The sequence below is a fragment of the Hyla sarda genome, chromosome 1 (genome assembly GCF_029499605.1).
Source record: "Hyla sarda isolate aHylSar1 chromosome 1, aHylSar1.hap1, whole genome shotgun sequence".
Lineage (NCBI taxonomy): Eukaryota > Metazoa > Chordata > Amphibia > Anura > Hylidae > Hyla > Hyla sarda.
In genome coordinates, this window is record NC_079189.1 from 97,962,487 (window position 1) to 97,976,256 (window position 13,770).

A 13,770-nucleotide genomic window follows, 5' to 3' on the forward strand; every position below is an offset into this window, starting at 1 on the left:
GGTATCATTTTAACCATATGGACCTACAGAATAAAAAGAAGGTGTAATTTTTACTGAAAAATGTACTGTGCAGAAACAGAAGCCCCCAAAAGTTACAAAATGGTGTTTTTTTTAAAAATTTTGTCTCACATTGTTTTTTTTTCTGTTTCGCCATAGATTTTTGTGTAAAATGACTGACGTCATTACAAATTAGAATTGGTGGCGCAAAAATAAGCAATCATATGGATTTTTAGGTGAAAGATTGAAAGAGTTATGATTTTTTAAAGGTAAGGAGGAAAAAACGAAAATGCAAAAACGGAAAAACCCCGGGTCCTTAAGGGGATAATTGTTGAATATATGTTTATTTACACTGAAACTTTAAGGGTCTAACTATCTTAGCATTGCATGTTTCATTTTTCTTAGTTAGAATGTGTTTAATTGATTGTTTATTAAACATTTTTATCTCTGCCTGTATTTGGGTGTGTAGTGTCAACTTGTGCATTGGATATTAGGATATAACTGTTCCAAAATTCCTAATAAAGAGGTTGGCCTATGGGGTGTTTATTAATGCATTTGGGCTCCAGTAACACTGCTTAGTTAAGCGTCTAATGTACCTGGGCTTTGTGAATATATTGTATTCACTGACCACAAGGTTTGGTCGGCCATTTTGAGTCTACACTGGTCACATGGTTTCGAGCAGCCATATTGCTTACCTCAGACGCATGGCCTGCAGATATTTGACTAAGCAATTACTGTAAAACCTTTTGAGCCAAATCTAAATCTACCCCAAAGCCGCAAACCACAACAACTGGTACAGATCATAGATTCATAGGGGGGTATTTATCAAAGGATTTATGTGTTTTTTTTTCACGTAACTTTGGCGCAATGCTTTGGCGCAGTGTCTTTTTGCACCAAAGTTTGGTGCATCTTCTCCACTATCATGTTTACAACTTTCTCAAAATCACACAGTCCTGTGTGTGATTTTATCTTTAGTCAGTAATTCATCATTTGCGCCAATCAATCTTTGGAACAATTTTGGCGCAAATCCCGGTTTGTTTTTGGCACAAATCCCCGCCAAGAAATTTTGCACATGGAAAACACACTTCGCAATGTCAGAAAATGTAAAGGCGTCAAAATACATTAAAACAATTTTTTTTGTGAAAGCAGCGACGCCTCCAGGACTGCTCAATACTATCATGTGACATAGTTGTCTCTGAGGAACCTTCACCCTTGGACATGGCCGCACAGGTTCAGGAAAGGTAAGCACTAAAGCAGTGGTCTCCAACCTGCGGACCCCCAGATGTTGCAAAACTACAACTCCCAGCATGCCCGGACAGCCAACGGCTGTCCGGGCATGCTGGGAATTGTAGTTTTGCAACATCTGGAGGTCCACAGGTTGAAGACCACTGCACTAAAGTAACAAAACAAAAAAAGAAAAACTACCCAAGTTGATAATAAAATCCATTTAACATGGTGGCTATAAACCCCACAAAAGAAAATAACTCATGTCGCTTGCTGATATACTGCAGGAGGGACTCCGAAATGGCTGCTCTACAGGGTAAAATACGCGTCCTCTGTGGCGGTAAGTTTTGTGTAAAAGGCGCTGTGAACAACTGATTTCAACATTTTAGCCAAAATTACTAACAACCTGCACCAAATGATAAATTTGGTGCATGTCCACAAAAACCAAAGTGAAAAAAAAAGGGTAAAAAGAAACTGAAATTGATAAATACCCCCCATAATGTACAAGTACTTTTGATCTTGGTTTTAGGTCATGTTGCTTGTTTAGCTAGGTTTAGGTAATTCACATTAAAATTACTTAAAGGGGTTGTTCAGCACTACGAAACGAAAGTGTACAGACACAGGCTGGGATCAAAATTAGAAAAATAAAATGATATTCATCTTCCCCCAATCCCCACCATGTCCATCCAGATTTTGAAATAGAGGATACGCTTACTCAGCCAATCGATGGCCATATCTGTTGCCTGCCTTGACCAGTGTGTGCCTCCTTAGTATTGATAAGAAAGCAGAAGGCGTTGCTAAGATGAGACTGAGGACCGTTGGGATGGATGTGCCAGGGGATCAGGGCAAGTGAGTATAATTCATTTTTTATTCTTATCCTAGCTCAAGCCTGCATGCTGGACGTTCATGTTCAAACTTCTTGTAGCACAACTCTAGCAGAAATGGAGCATTTCATATAGTTCCATGGAAACTAATAGGCTTTGCTAGGACTTCCAAAGTGTAAGATGCTCTTTTAGCTCCACTATGACAAACAGATAATAACACTCTATTAACCCAGGATTTCATCATAGGCTACTTTTCTAAACTAGAAAATACATTTCAATACCTTTGAAATCTATACCTGAAATAGGAATAGTACAGTATAAACATCTGCAGGGGTAGGAACTGATGTAGGAAATATAGTTGGTTGGCATCACAATGGAACATGTAGGCACCCTTTATAGAGGATGTAGTAAACAATACATACTCAGTCTAGTCACAGTATATCGAATAGCAAATAAAAATGTGGATATATCGATAGCATTAATAAAAAAAAAAAGTAACAATGATGAATAATACTATTAAAGAGGTACTCTGGAGGACAAAACATCTTTTCAAATAAACTGGTGCCTAATAGTTAAAAAGATTTATAAAAATCTTAATCCTTCCAGTAGTTATCAGCTGCTGTATACTACAGAGGAAGCTGTGTAGTTCTTTCCAGTCTGAACACAGTGCTCTCTGCTGCCATCTCTGTTTATGTCAGGAACTGTTCAGAGCAGGTTCTCTTTGGGGATTTGCTCCTTCTTCGGACAGTTCCTGACATGGACAGAGGTGGCAGCAGAGAGCACTGTGGTCAGACTCGAATGAACTGTACAACTTCCTCTGTACTATTCAGCAGCTGATAAAGACTGGAAGGATTAAAGGGATACTCCGGTGGAAAACCTTTTTTTTTTTTTTTAATCAACTGGTGCCAGAAAGTTAAACAGATTTGTAAATTAGACAATAAAAGGGGGCACATACATACACTGACCTCAAAGCAGAGACGGTCGGGTCTGGAGGTCCGATGACGGGATGCCAGGTCACGGCATAGGCGCTGGTATGTGGCACTCGAAGGCTATGCCGGCAGTTATGCACGTAGGTGCGTGCTTCTTCTACGTAACTCATGTAAGTGCGTGCTGCTTCTTCTGTGAGGCCGGAAGAAGCACGCACTTAAGTGCGTAACTGCCAGCGTAGCCTCCAAGCGCAACATACCAGCGCCTCTGCTGTGACCCGGCATCCCGTCACCGGACCTCCAGACCCGACTATCTCTGCTTTGCGGTGAGTGCACGTACGTGCCCCCTTTTTTTAGCCTATATTGGATACTTTACACTTTCGTATATGCACCCCCAGGGGTCAAGTCCTGTGAAAAAAAGTATGGGAACTCACCCAAGATTTCCCCTCATGGGCTGGTCCTATAGGACTTCTGCTAATGGGAACAGTGTTCCTGGTGTAGGAAAGTGCAGGAACTCAGTTCCCACGAGTTCCTGCAGGACTTGAGCCCTGTGTACCCCGCAGGAGACATTGACATAGGTCACCGAGGATCGCTCTGTTGTTTATATAAAGGTGATATTGCTCCTTGAGTGCTCTCCCTCTTTCTTTTGCTTCTGTGGCGATTTGTAAATTAGTTCTATTAAAAAAAATATTAATCCTTCCAGTACTTATTAGCAGCTGTATAATACAGAGGAAATCGTTTTCTTTATGGATTTCTTTTCTGTCACGACCACAATGCTCTCAGCTGACACCTCTCTCTCCATGTCATGAACTGTTCAGAATAGGAGAAAATCCCAATAGCAAACCCCTCCTGCTCTGGACAGTTCCTAAAATGGACAGAGGTGTCAGCAGAGAGCACTGTGGTCATGACAGAAAATAAATCTAAAAAAAATAGAATTTCCTCTGTAGCATACAACCGCTAATAAGTACTGGAAGGATTAAGAATTTTAAATAGAAGTAATTCACAAATCTGTTTAACTTTCTGGCACCACTTTATTTAAAAAAAAAAAAAAAAAAAAAGTTTTCCACCGGAGTACCCCTTTAAGATCTTTAAATAGAAATAATTTACAAATCTGTTCAACTTTCTGGCACCAGTTGATTTTAAAACATTTATTTCCCTCCGGAGTACCCCTTTAAATTCCTGTCTAGGTATAAGGATCTAGATTTTCTGGAGGTTTACAATTATTTGAAACTTTTAAAACAAAAATGTGTTGAAGTTGTAGCGGTACCCAAGTTTATCTCACATCTATTCAACGGATATAAACACATAACATACATTGCTACACATTATAGTTATTACCTAACTCACTCACATTAGATTGTAAGCTCTTATGGCCTGAACCCGTCTTTCCTTTTCTTATGCTTCTAGATTGTTGTTTGTATTCTACATTTGTAATTTTCTTTGTTTATTACTATAAAAAATTGCATGATTATACCATATTACCAGCGTGCCTCCAGCTGTTGCAAAACTACAACTCATCTTTCAGAGAGTATCATACATACCTAACTTTATGTGGTTATTATTCTTTCCATACATGATAATACAAGAGATTATACTAAACAGCTTTCATGTTACTTGTATGCTAGTTACAGACTTTCTGGAGCTGTACACATTCAGAAGAGCTTTCCTGTAAGACAGTGTTTCTCATCCAGCGTGCCTCCAGCTGTTGCAAAACTACAACTCCCAGCATGCCCGGACAGCCTTCGGCTGTCCGGGCATGCTGGGAGTTGTAGTTTTGCAACAGCTGGAGGCACACTGTTAGGAAATCCTGCCATAAGATGTAGACGGCAGTCTTACCTATGCATTTACCATATGATGACCAGCAATGGATATGGACATAATGTTGTCACAAAATCTTTGTTATGTTGCAAGCAGATTCCTCCGGATGCCATAAGCTGCCTTTATAGCTGGAGCATGAACATGAAATCCTCTAAAAAAAAAAGCAAAACCCTGACAGTTTTTTCCCTCAATACCTTCTGTCTTCCGAAAGGTGTTTTGTAAAAGGGCCCCTTAAGAAGCAGGCCTGGATTACAAGCATTTCCTGCCTTAAAGAAATATGCATGCGCTAAAAAGGACGGAGTAAGATGGAAAAAGTAAAAATGTAATCTGTAAAAAAGTACAGAGAGGAAAAAAATCTTCACTGCTGAGTCCAGAGGTTTGATTTAGGAGACTGTGGTGCTTACGCCTACGAGTCTGACACAGCTTCAACAGGGGAAAAAATACTTCCCAGTCTCTTTACAGACTAATGTATACTGCTTTATTTCACAGATATGTAACACAATGACCTATGTGTAATGAGAATGTTATTTATATTGTCCAAATACTGTCTGTCTATCTATCTATCTCATATCTATCTATCTATCTATCTATCTATCTATATATCTGTATATCTCTGTCTGTCTGTCTATCCATCTATCTATCCATATCTATCTATCTATCTATCTATCTGTCTGTCTGTCTGTCTGTCTGTCTGTCTGTCTATCTAGTATCTATTTATCTGCCTATACATATCTATCTATCTATCTATCTATCTGCCTATCTATCTATCTATCTATCTATCTATCTATCTATCTATCTGTCTGTCTGTCTGTCTGTCTATCTATTTATCTATCTATCTGTCTGTCTGTCTGTCTGTCTATCTATCTACAGTATCTATCTATCTATCTATCTATCTATATATCTATCTAGTATCTATCTGTCTATCTAAACATATCTATCTATCTATCTATCTATCTATCTATCTATCTGTCTGTCTGTCTGTCAGTTTATCTATCCATACATTTCCATCTATCTATCTATCTATCTATCTTCCATACGTATCTGTTTATTTCCTCTATCTATCTATCATCCATTTCTATCTATCATCCGTTTCTATCTATCATCCATTTCTATCTATCTGTCTATCATCCCTTCCTATTTATCATCCATTTCTATCATCCGTTTCTATCTGTCTGTCTATCTATCTATCTATCTATCTATACATTTCTATCTATCTATCTACCTATCTATCTATCTCCTATACATATCTGTTTATTTCCTCTATCTAGCTATCTATCTATCTATCTATCTATCATCCGTTTCTATCTATCTAGCTATCATTCATTTCTATTTATCATCCATTTCTATCTATCATCCGTTTCTATCTATCTATCCATCTATATCTCTCTATATATCCATCTATCTCATATCTATTATTTATCTATCATCCATTTCTATCTAACATCCGTTTCTTTCTATCTATCTATCTATCTATCTATCTATCTAGATAAATACATACCTTATATGTCAGTGTCAAATACATAACAAACATGCAAATCTAGCAGAGCTGAATCTGTCATTTACGATAACCATGATACATCACTGAGTTAATTTAGGAAATTTGTCAGCATTCTTATTCAACACCAAATGAAAAATTCAGCTCTGCCGCATGAACAAACTTAGCTCTGCTACACATCCCACTGATGTAGACACAGTTATATAAATGATAGGAAAAGACATGTAACATATTGACATTTACCTCTCACATTAAGTTGTACAACTGTCGAAACAAACTAAGTCTGGCCGAGGTCTTCATATTGGTCCCATAGGAATTGTGCTGCCATCTTCCCAGCCATCTAATAGGTGCACTAGGTTTCCAGGATAACCTCTCTGTCTCCAGGCTTTGTAGAACTGTCAACCATTATTTTTTTCCTGTCTCGGTAGAATGACTTCCTTCTGACTACTCCGGTCGAGGCAGAAAACTTGGATCGTCATCTGGAATTGATTATATCCAGGCACGCTGCTCAGATGTAAGCAGAAGAAATGGCAGAAGGAATGGAATCTGGATTGATTCGATAATTACTACGCCTAATCTGGTATCTGCGCGAGTGATAATATAATAAACGTATCCCTCTAATGTGGGAAATGGCAAAGTTCTTATTCCATTTTGGATCGGTGGGTTCGATACTGATCCAAGGAAGTTTTAAAGGGGTACTCCGGTGGAAAACATTTTTTTTAATCAAGAAAGTTAAACAGATTTATAAATTACTTCTATTTAAAAATCTTAATCCTTCCAGTACTTATCAGTTGCTGTATGCTACAGAGAAAGTTTAATAGTTAATTTCTGTCTGACCACAGTGCTCTCTGCTGACACCTCTGTCCATGTCAGGAACTGGACAGCACTCATATTTTGTCAATGTTTTGCACATCGGAAAAATTCTGAAGCATGATATAAAATTCTGTCGCGTGGAGAAAAAAAAGTGTCGCACAGTAAAAATAAAGCAGAAAGCAAATAAATAGAGCAAAGTAACTCTGCACCAGGACGTAACTTTACATTCATGGTCATTAATGGGTTAACAAACAAAAAGTAAAAAAAAAATGAAAGCTAAGATTAAAAAAAAAAGAGAAATTCCAAAAAAACTAATAAAAAATGAAAAATGTTATATAAAAAGCTACTGAGGAGACAAAATTGCAGGATTTTCAAAAAACCAAATCAAGTCATTCGGGTTTTCAAGTTCAGTATTTCACTATTTTTCTGTTGGGTTTTTAAATACAACTGTCAGGTTTTCAAGAAAATGTTGGGAACACGCCCCTAATTATGCAAACCACGCCCCTTTAGTCGGATTAAAAAAATACTCCAAGTAATTGGAAAACCTTCCGGTTTTAACCAGTAAAATGGGTCGCACAAAGTGTGGCAGAGGATGTGCAACACAAATTGTGGAGCATAACCCGATAAAAATAGTCGGGATCACGTTAGTAAATCAGGGCTATTGTGGCTCCTGATCCTATTTTAAGGGTAAGTCTCACAGTACAGTTATTACATGTGAGCATGGATTTGTCTGCATTAATTATAATACACTGTGTCCCCCATATAAGATATAACAAAGTGTATCTTTGCAGTACAAATACTACACTGTGCCCCCAACATTAGTGATAATATACTGTCTCTCCAGTATTAGAGAAAATACACTGTGCTGCAACATTAGATTTAAAGGGGTACTTAGGTACTTTTTTTTTTTATCAACTGAAGCCAGAAAGTTAAACAGATTTGTAAATAACTTATATTAAAAAATCTTAATCCTTCCAGTACTTATTAGTGGCTATATACTACAGAGGAAATTATTTTATTTTGGTTTTGAGAATTGTTTTCTGTCACGACCATAGTGATCTCTGCGGACACCTCTGTCCATGTCAAGAACTGTCCAGAGCAGGAGAAAATCCCCATAGCAAACATGCTGCTCTGGACAGTTCCTAAAATGGACAGAGGTGTCAGCAGAGAGCACTGTGGTCGTGACAGAAAATAAATCCTAAAAGAAAATAATTTCCTCTGTAGTATACAGCCGCTAGTAAGTACTAGAAGGATTAAGAATTTTTTTTCACTCATCTCCTTACACTCTGCGAACCTATATTGCCTTTTGGGCAAAACTGAGCTCCGTATATTCTGCTTTCTTTAATATGTTGTTTTGTCTTGTTTTCAAAATTAAAGATTAAGCAATTTTCTAAATAGTTTATATTAAATATTTCAGAAAAACAGGTATATACTAAATGGATAGTGCCTAAAACATAACTTTCATTAAAGTGTCTTAATTAAAAAACACCCAAATGTGAGCCAATCACCCTATAAAAAGAGAGCATAACTGCTCTATGCATACAAGCAGGCTTAACATATGCACCTAAGTTTGTCACAACTCAGGATTTGCCATAGTGTTGTATTATTGTTAATAGCCCAGTAAAGGACCAGTACAAGATTCGATCCACGCCTTCTACGCTTTTCTGTCAATCTGTGGTGACTAACGTCATCAGGATGGCAAGGAGCCAATGTCAATCATATCACCATAAATAAAGCAACACAGGATTATAGCCCAATTCACAGCAGTCTTATAATATTGTAACACAAGAACTACAAAATATACAAATATTTGGGGTATAGTCCTGCAAAGAAAGACATTTTTCAGCCTGCAAAGGAATTTGAGCAAGGAGTCCACATACACATGGAGATGGCCATCAGTTATTGCCCCTCTCGAACAGTGGACTCGAACATGCTGTGCAGAGACGCCACTCACATAGCGTTCACGTGCTGAGCAGAACGTGAGCCGGTAAGTCACTGCTTGCTGCATCACGGAAGGTTCTGCTCAGCAGTCTAATGTGTAAGATGAGCTATGATTGGCTAAGGCTGCACACACACCCTCAGCACTCCAGTCTGCATTTCCTGTGCAAGAGATAGGGGGACAAGTGATCTGGACAGGTAGACACCTAGTGGCAGCTATTTTAAAATACAAATAAAACATAGAAAACTTCATTTTTTTAAACAAAGTACAATAGAAAGATTTTTTTTATTTACCACAAGAAGTGCAATAGCAAAACCTAGTTTTAATGATATTGCCCATTTAAGCCCATCTTCTATGAAGGCTCTCATTCACTGCTCACGGCTACAGAAGCAGCACAAGCAACATGGAATTCATTATAGAGCATGGAAAGCACTAATAAAGAGTCTAACCTGGGAATCAAGCTCTGGGCTAAGATCAATTACTTACAGTAGCTTCTGTGTAGTCTCTTAGCCTCTTTGCTGTCTCTCTGCAACTTTCAGTCTCTCCATCCACTCCTCCTATCTGCCTCTCCACCCCTCCCCCTCTTCATAGACATGTATTGGTAGCTTGTAACATGATCTCACATTGAGCTGCAGGTCTGTCTTGTAAACAACAGCAGGGGGAGGGGGCACTTCATAATAAGAAGGAAAAAAAGCATTATTTTCTGATAAGTTTCCTACATTTACTTGCACTATAGATTTTGTCTAAGCAGGAGCTTTGCGAGGTCTCCAAAAGACCCAGGGCTAGAGCACATAGATCCAGCCATGCCCCTAACTACACTCTCAGACACACCCCTAACCAAGCTCTTGACAACATCCAACTACACCCAGCCTCCTACCCGACAGTCCCTGCCAGTGCACACTTTAGTCTCTGCTCTCAAGATATAGCTATGAAATGCTGACCATGACCATGACCCAGCTATGAAGAAAATGTGTGAAAAACAAGGAGCAGATACAGTGGACAGAAATAACAGCTGTCAGGATTCCTGCAGGTTTGAAGGTACCTGTGGGCGGAGCTATAACTCCATATTTGGCACTTATTGGCTGATTACCAGAGCTTTGGTGATTTTAAAATTCCTGCTCTTCTACAGATTTTTTTTTTTTTTGCTTACTTTATCCCCTTCCTCCTACATGTTATGGCTCTTGAGCAATTATACCCAGTATTTTCCAAAACAAGACAGCGATCTCAAATATGTGGCCTCAGTGGATTCTGTCCCGTCCCCTTTGAGTATTATATTAGAGAAAGCATTGACCCCCCTCACAAAAACCACAAATGCATTTCTCTTAGACACCTCTGATTTTCTACAAGTATTGTCAGGGGTTAATAACATTACAGAGAATACTTGGCTCATATCTATTGACGTGCACGAGAGGGGTATTGAAGCCTCAAGTTGGCTATTGAACTCCAGTGAATACACCATGGCACAGAAAGAGTTCTTTCTAGGCTAACTACATGTAGTACTAGAGGAGAATTATTTCCTATCTGAGGATGCTGTTACGCCGAGCGATCCGGGTCCCTGCTCCTCCCCGGAGCGCTCGCGGCATTCCTCTCTCTGCAGCGCCCCGGTCAGACCCGCTGACCAGGAGCGCTGCACTGACTCTGCCGGCGGGGATGCGATTAGCATAGCGGTACGCGCCTGCTCGCGAATCGCATCCCAAGTCACTCTCCTGTCCCGGTCCCCGGCTGTCTCGTCCTGGCGCGCGCGGCTCCGCTCCTTAGGGTGCACGCACGCCAGCTCTCTAAGATTTAAAGGGCCAGTGCACCAATGATTGGTGCCTGGCCCAATCAGTCTAATTAGCCTCCACCTGCTCCCTGTCTATTTAACCTCACTTCCCCTTCACTTCCTTGCCGGATCTTGTTGCCTTGTGCCAGAGAAAGCGTTTATAGTGTTTGCCTTACCAGTGTTCCTGACCTCTTGCTATCGCTATTGACTACGAACCTTGCCGCCTGCCCCTACCTTCTGCTACGTCTGACCTTGCCTCTGCCTAGTCCTTCTGTGCCACGCCTTCTCAGCAGTCAGCGAGGTTGAGCCATTGCCGGTGGATACGACCTGGTTGCTACCGCCGCAGCAAGACCATCCCGCTTTGCGGAGGGCTCTGGTGAATACCAGTAGCAACCTAGAACCGGTCCACCGACACGGTCCACGCAAATCCCTCGCTGACACAGAGGATCCACATCCAGCCTGCCGAATCCTAACAGATGCCTTTTACTTACAGAGGCAGGGATCGGCAATGGGAGAGAATGTGCCCCCCCCATATGCAAATGCCTATATGGCTCACTTTGAGGAAGTCCACATATATTCTCATCACCTTTTCCAGCATCACATACGAACCTAAAGAAGGTTTATAGATGATGTTTTTTGCGTATGGGAGGGGCCACATTGCAGCTCCTACAATTCATGGAACACCTAAACAGAGTTAGACCAGAACTTAAATCCACATTGATGAGTGACCAGAACCAGGTGAGTTTCCTGGATACATTGGTGCAAAAGGATGGTAAGGGGGGGTCTCAAAACAGATTTATTCCGCAAAGAGACAGACCGTAACAGCCTGTTGCACTACACTAGTTCACACCCAATGTCAGTTAAAAATCCATACCAAAGGCACAAAGAGAATGGGTTTATCGGATAGTCTCAGATCCTGAAATAAGAGAACTTAGGTTGGGGGAGCTGGATGAAAAAGTCCGCCAAAGGGATTATCCAGAATGCGCTCTGGAGGAAGCTAGAAACCCCCCCCCCCCCCCCCAAGTAGAGACAGAGAATCCAATAAACAACCCAGAATACCTTTTGTGCGACAATTCCAACCTCTGGTCTACAAAATAGATTCAATAATTTGGAAACACTGGCAGGTGTTAAAAGGGTCATACCCTAAAATTCAAGAATTTGTGGGTCCCCCACTAATCTGCAATAAGAGATCTCCCTATCTGATGGAAAAGCTTGTCCGGGCAGATGTGGGATCACCAAAAGCTGAATTAAAGCAAACAGTCTTGAGAAGCCAACGTAAGGGTACCTATCCGTGCTTACATTGCACACAGTATAGCAATGTAATCAAGATCGATAGTTTATTGCATCCACACACTGGAGAAGCCATTAAACCCAAACATTTCAGCACTTGTGACTCCAAGAATGTGATCTACACTATCAAATGTCCATGTGGTCTCTCATACGTTGTGGTAACCACCCAGCCTGTAGGAGACCACATAAACAGACATAAATCAACTATCAGATGTAAGAACCTCTTGTACCCCATCCCATATCACTTTGATAAAGCTGGTCATAATATTTTACAATTACAATGCCAGGTAATAGACCATGTTCAATGCCCTAGGAGGGCAGGTGATATCAAATCCCTATTGCAACAAAAGGAGGCCTATTGGATCCACCGACTGTCTACCCTGGAACCAAAGGGACTAAATAGGGACTATGAGCTCTCTTGTTGTGAAAAATAGAATTTGTATTTAACCTTTGTATTTTTTTCCATTGTTTATAGATTCTTCAATGAAGGGGAGGAATCAAAACAGAAACATGCAAGATTTATCAGAGCAGTATATTTATTTACTTATTTATTTTTACTAACATGTGATATATTCTTTTGATTATATGTGATCAATTGTTCTAATCTAATAAGACATGTGTATTGTTTGTAAACAAACAGGTATCCATGACAACTGTGATGCACTCATTGTTTTGTATGTCAGTCTGAGTAAGGCTTTGGCCGAACCGTGTCTTTTTGTCAATTGTACCGTGTAAAAAAAACACATTACGTTTGGCAGAAGATTCCAGTGAATGCCGGGATTTCTTTTCTTTCCAAGTTTGCTGCTTTCCACGAGTGCTGACCCTTCCAATATTTCTTGTACCCCAAATATGTGTGACCGCCATTGGGGATAAACTGCATGGTGCAAACGCAGAATAGCTGGTTCATTCTGTTGTGTGAGCTGGCTCCTGTCATATAAGAGCTAACTCTTGGATTTAACTTCATCATGAATGACCCATCACTATTAGTCTGCATGGTGGCCAGTCAGACCCAGGGCTATGGGTGTAAGATTCAGGGCTTCATCCCCCTAGTCCCCCTAGAGATGCATCTTACACTAAATTTGTTGAAACAATAGTAACTATATAATTCTTCGGCAATATGAAAGTAATCAGGGGATTTGGAGATTCATGCAAGGTTCTGTTTATAATGAAAATCACAATGGATATCTGGATTTCTCATTTGACAGATATCACCAATGCCTATCAGACACCTCTTAAATTGAATTAACATTTTTACAAGATCTGTAAAGCAATTCCATTTGTTGTTCTAACTCTTTATCTATTGGTTAATACAGGAATTAGATGCCTATGTGTATAAACATTTATAGAGATTTAGCAATAACTTCAGGAAAGACAACTTAGTCATATGGAAAACTAGTCAGTGGGTGGGTGGGCACAGATACAAAGGGAGCTGTAATGATATGACTAATTGTTTGAAATGGAATAATGTGTGTGGTCGCGGTCTTTGTGATTGTTATTTTTTGTTTGTGTGTGTTCAATGTTATAAAAATCCATCGCACTAAACCTTGTTATCCCTGTCCCTACCCTACAGGGACTAGCGTCTGCTTTTTACAGTCAAATCAAATTGCGTCATATAAAAGCTTTAAGTGATCTGTGAATTTGGAAATAATATGTCAACCAACATGCCAATAAATATAAGGCTC

General features: G+C 39.8%; 1 protein-coding gene across 3 annotated transcripts in view; it reads right to left on the reverse strand.

Annotated features, from left to right (window-relative positions):
* The window catches only part of LOC130356691 (rho GTPase-activating protein 7-like), a 219,331-nt gene that overhangs the window by 179,392 nt on the left and 26,169 nt on the right, over positions 1-13,770 (reverse strand). For 2 of the 3 annotated variants that reach the window (XM_056558551.1, XM_056558577.1), the window contains exon 1: positions 9,486-9,684. The exons of the other annotated variant lie outside the window; for it this stretch is intronic. The gene's annotated coding sequence lies outside the window, so the exon portion shown is untranslated. Of the gene's footprint in view, positions 1-9,485; positions 9,685-13,770 lie in introns of those variants that run through there. 3 annotated transcript variants of the gene reach the window in all.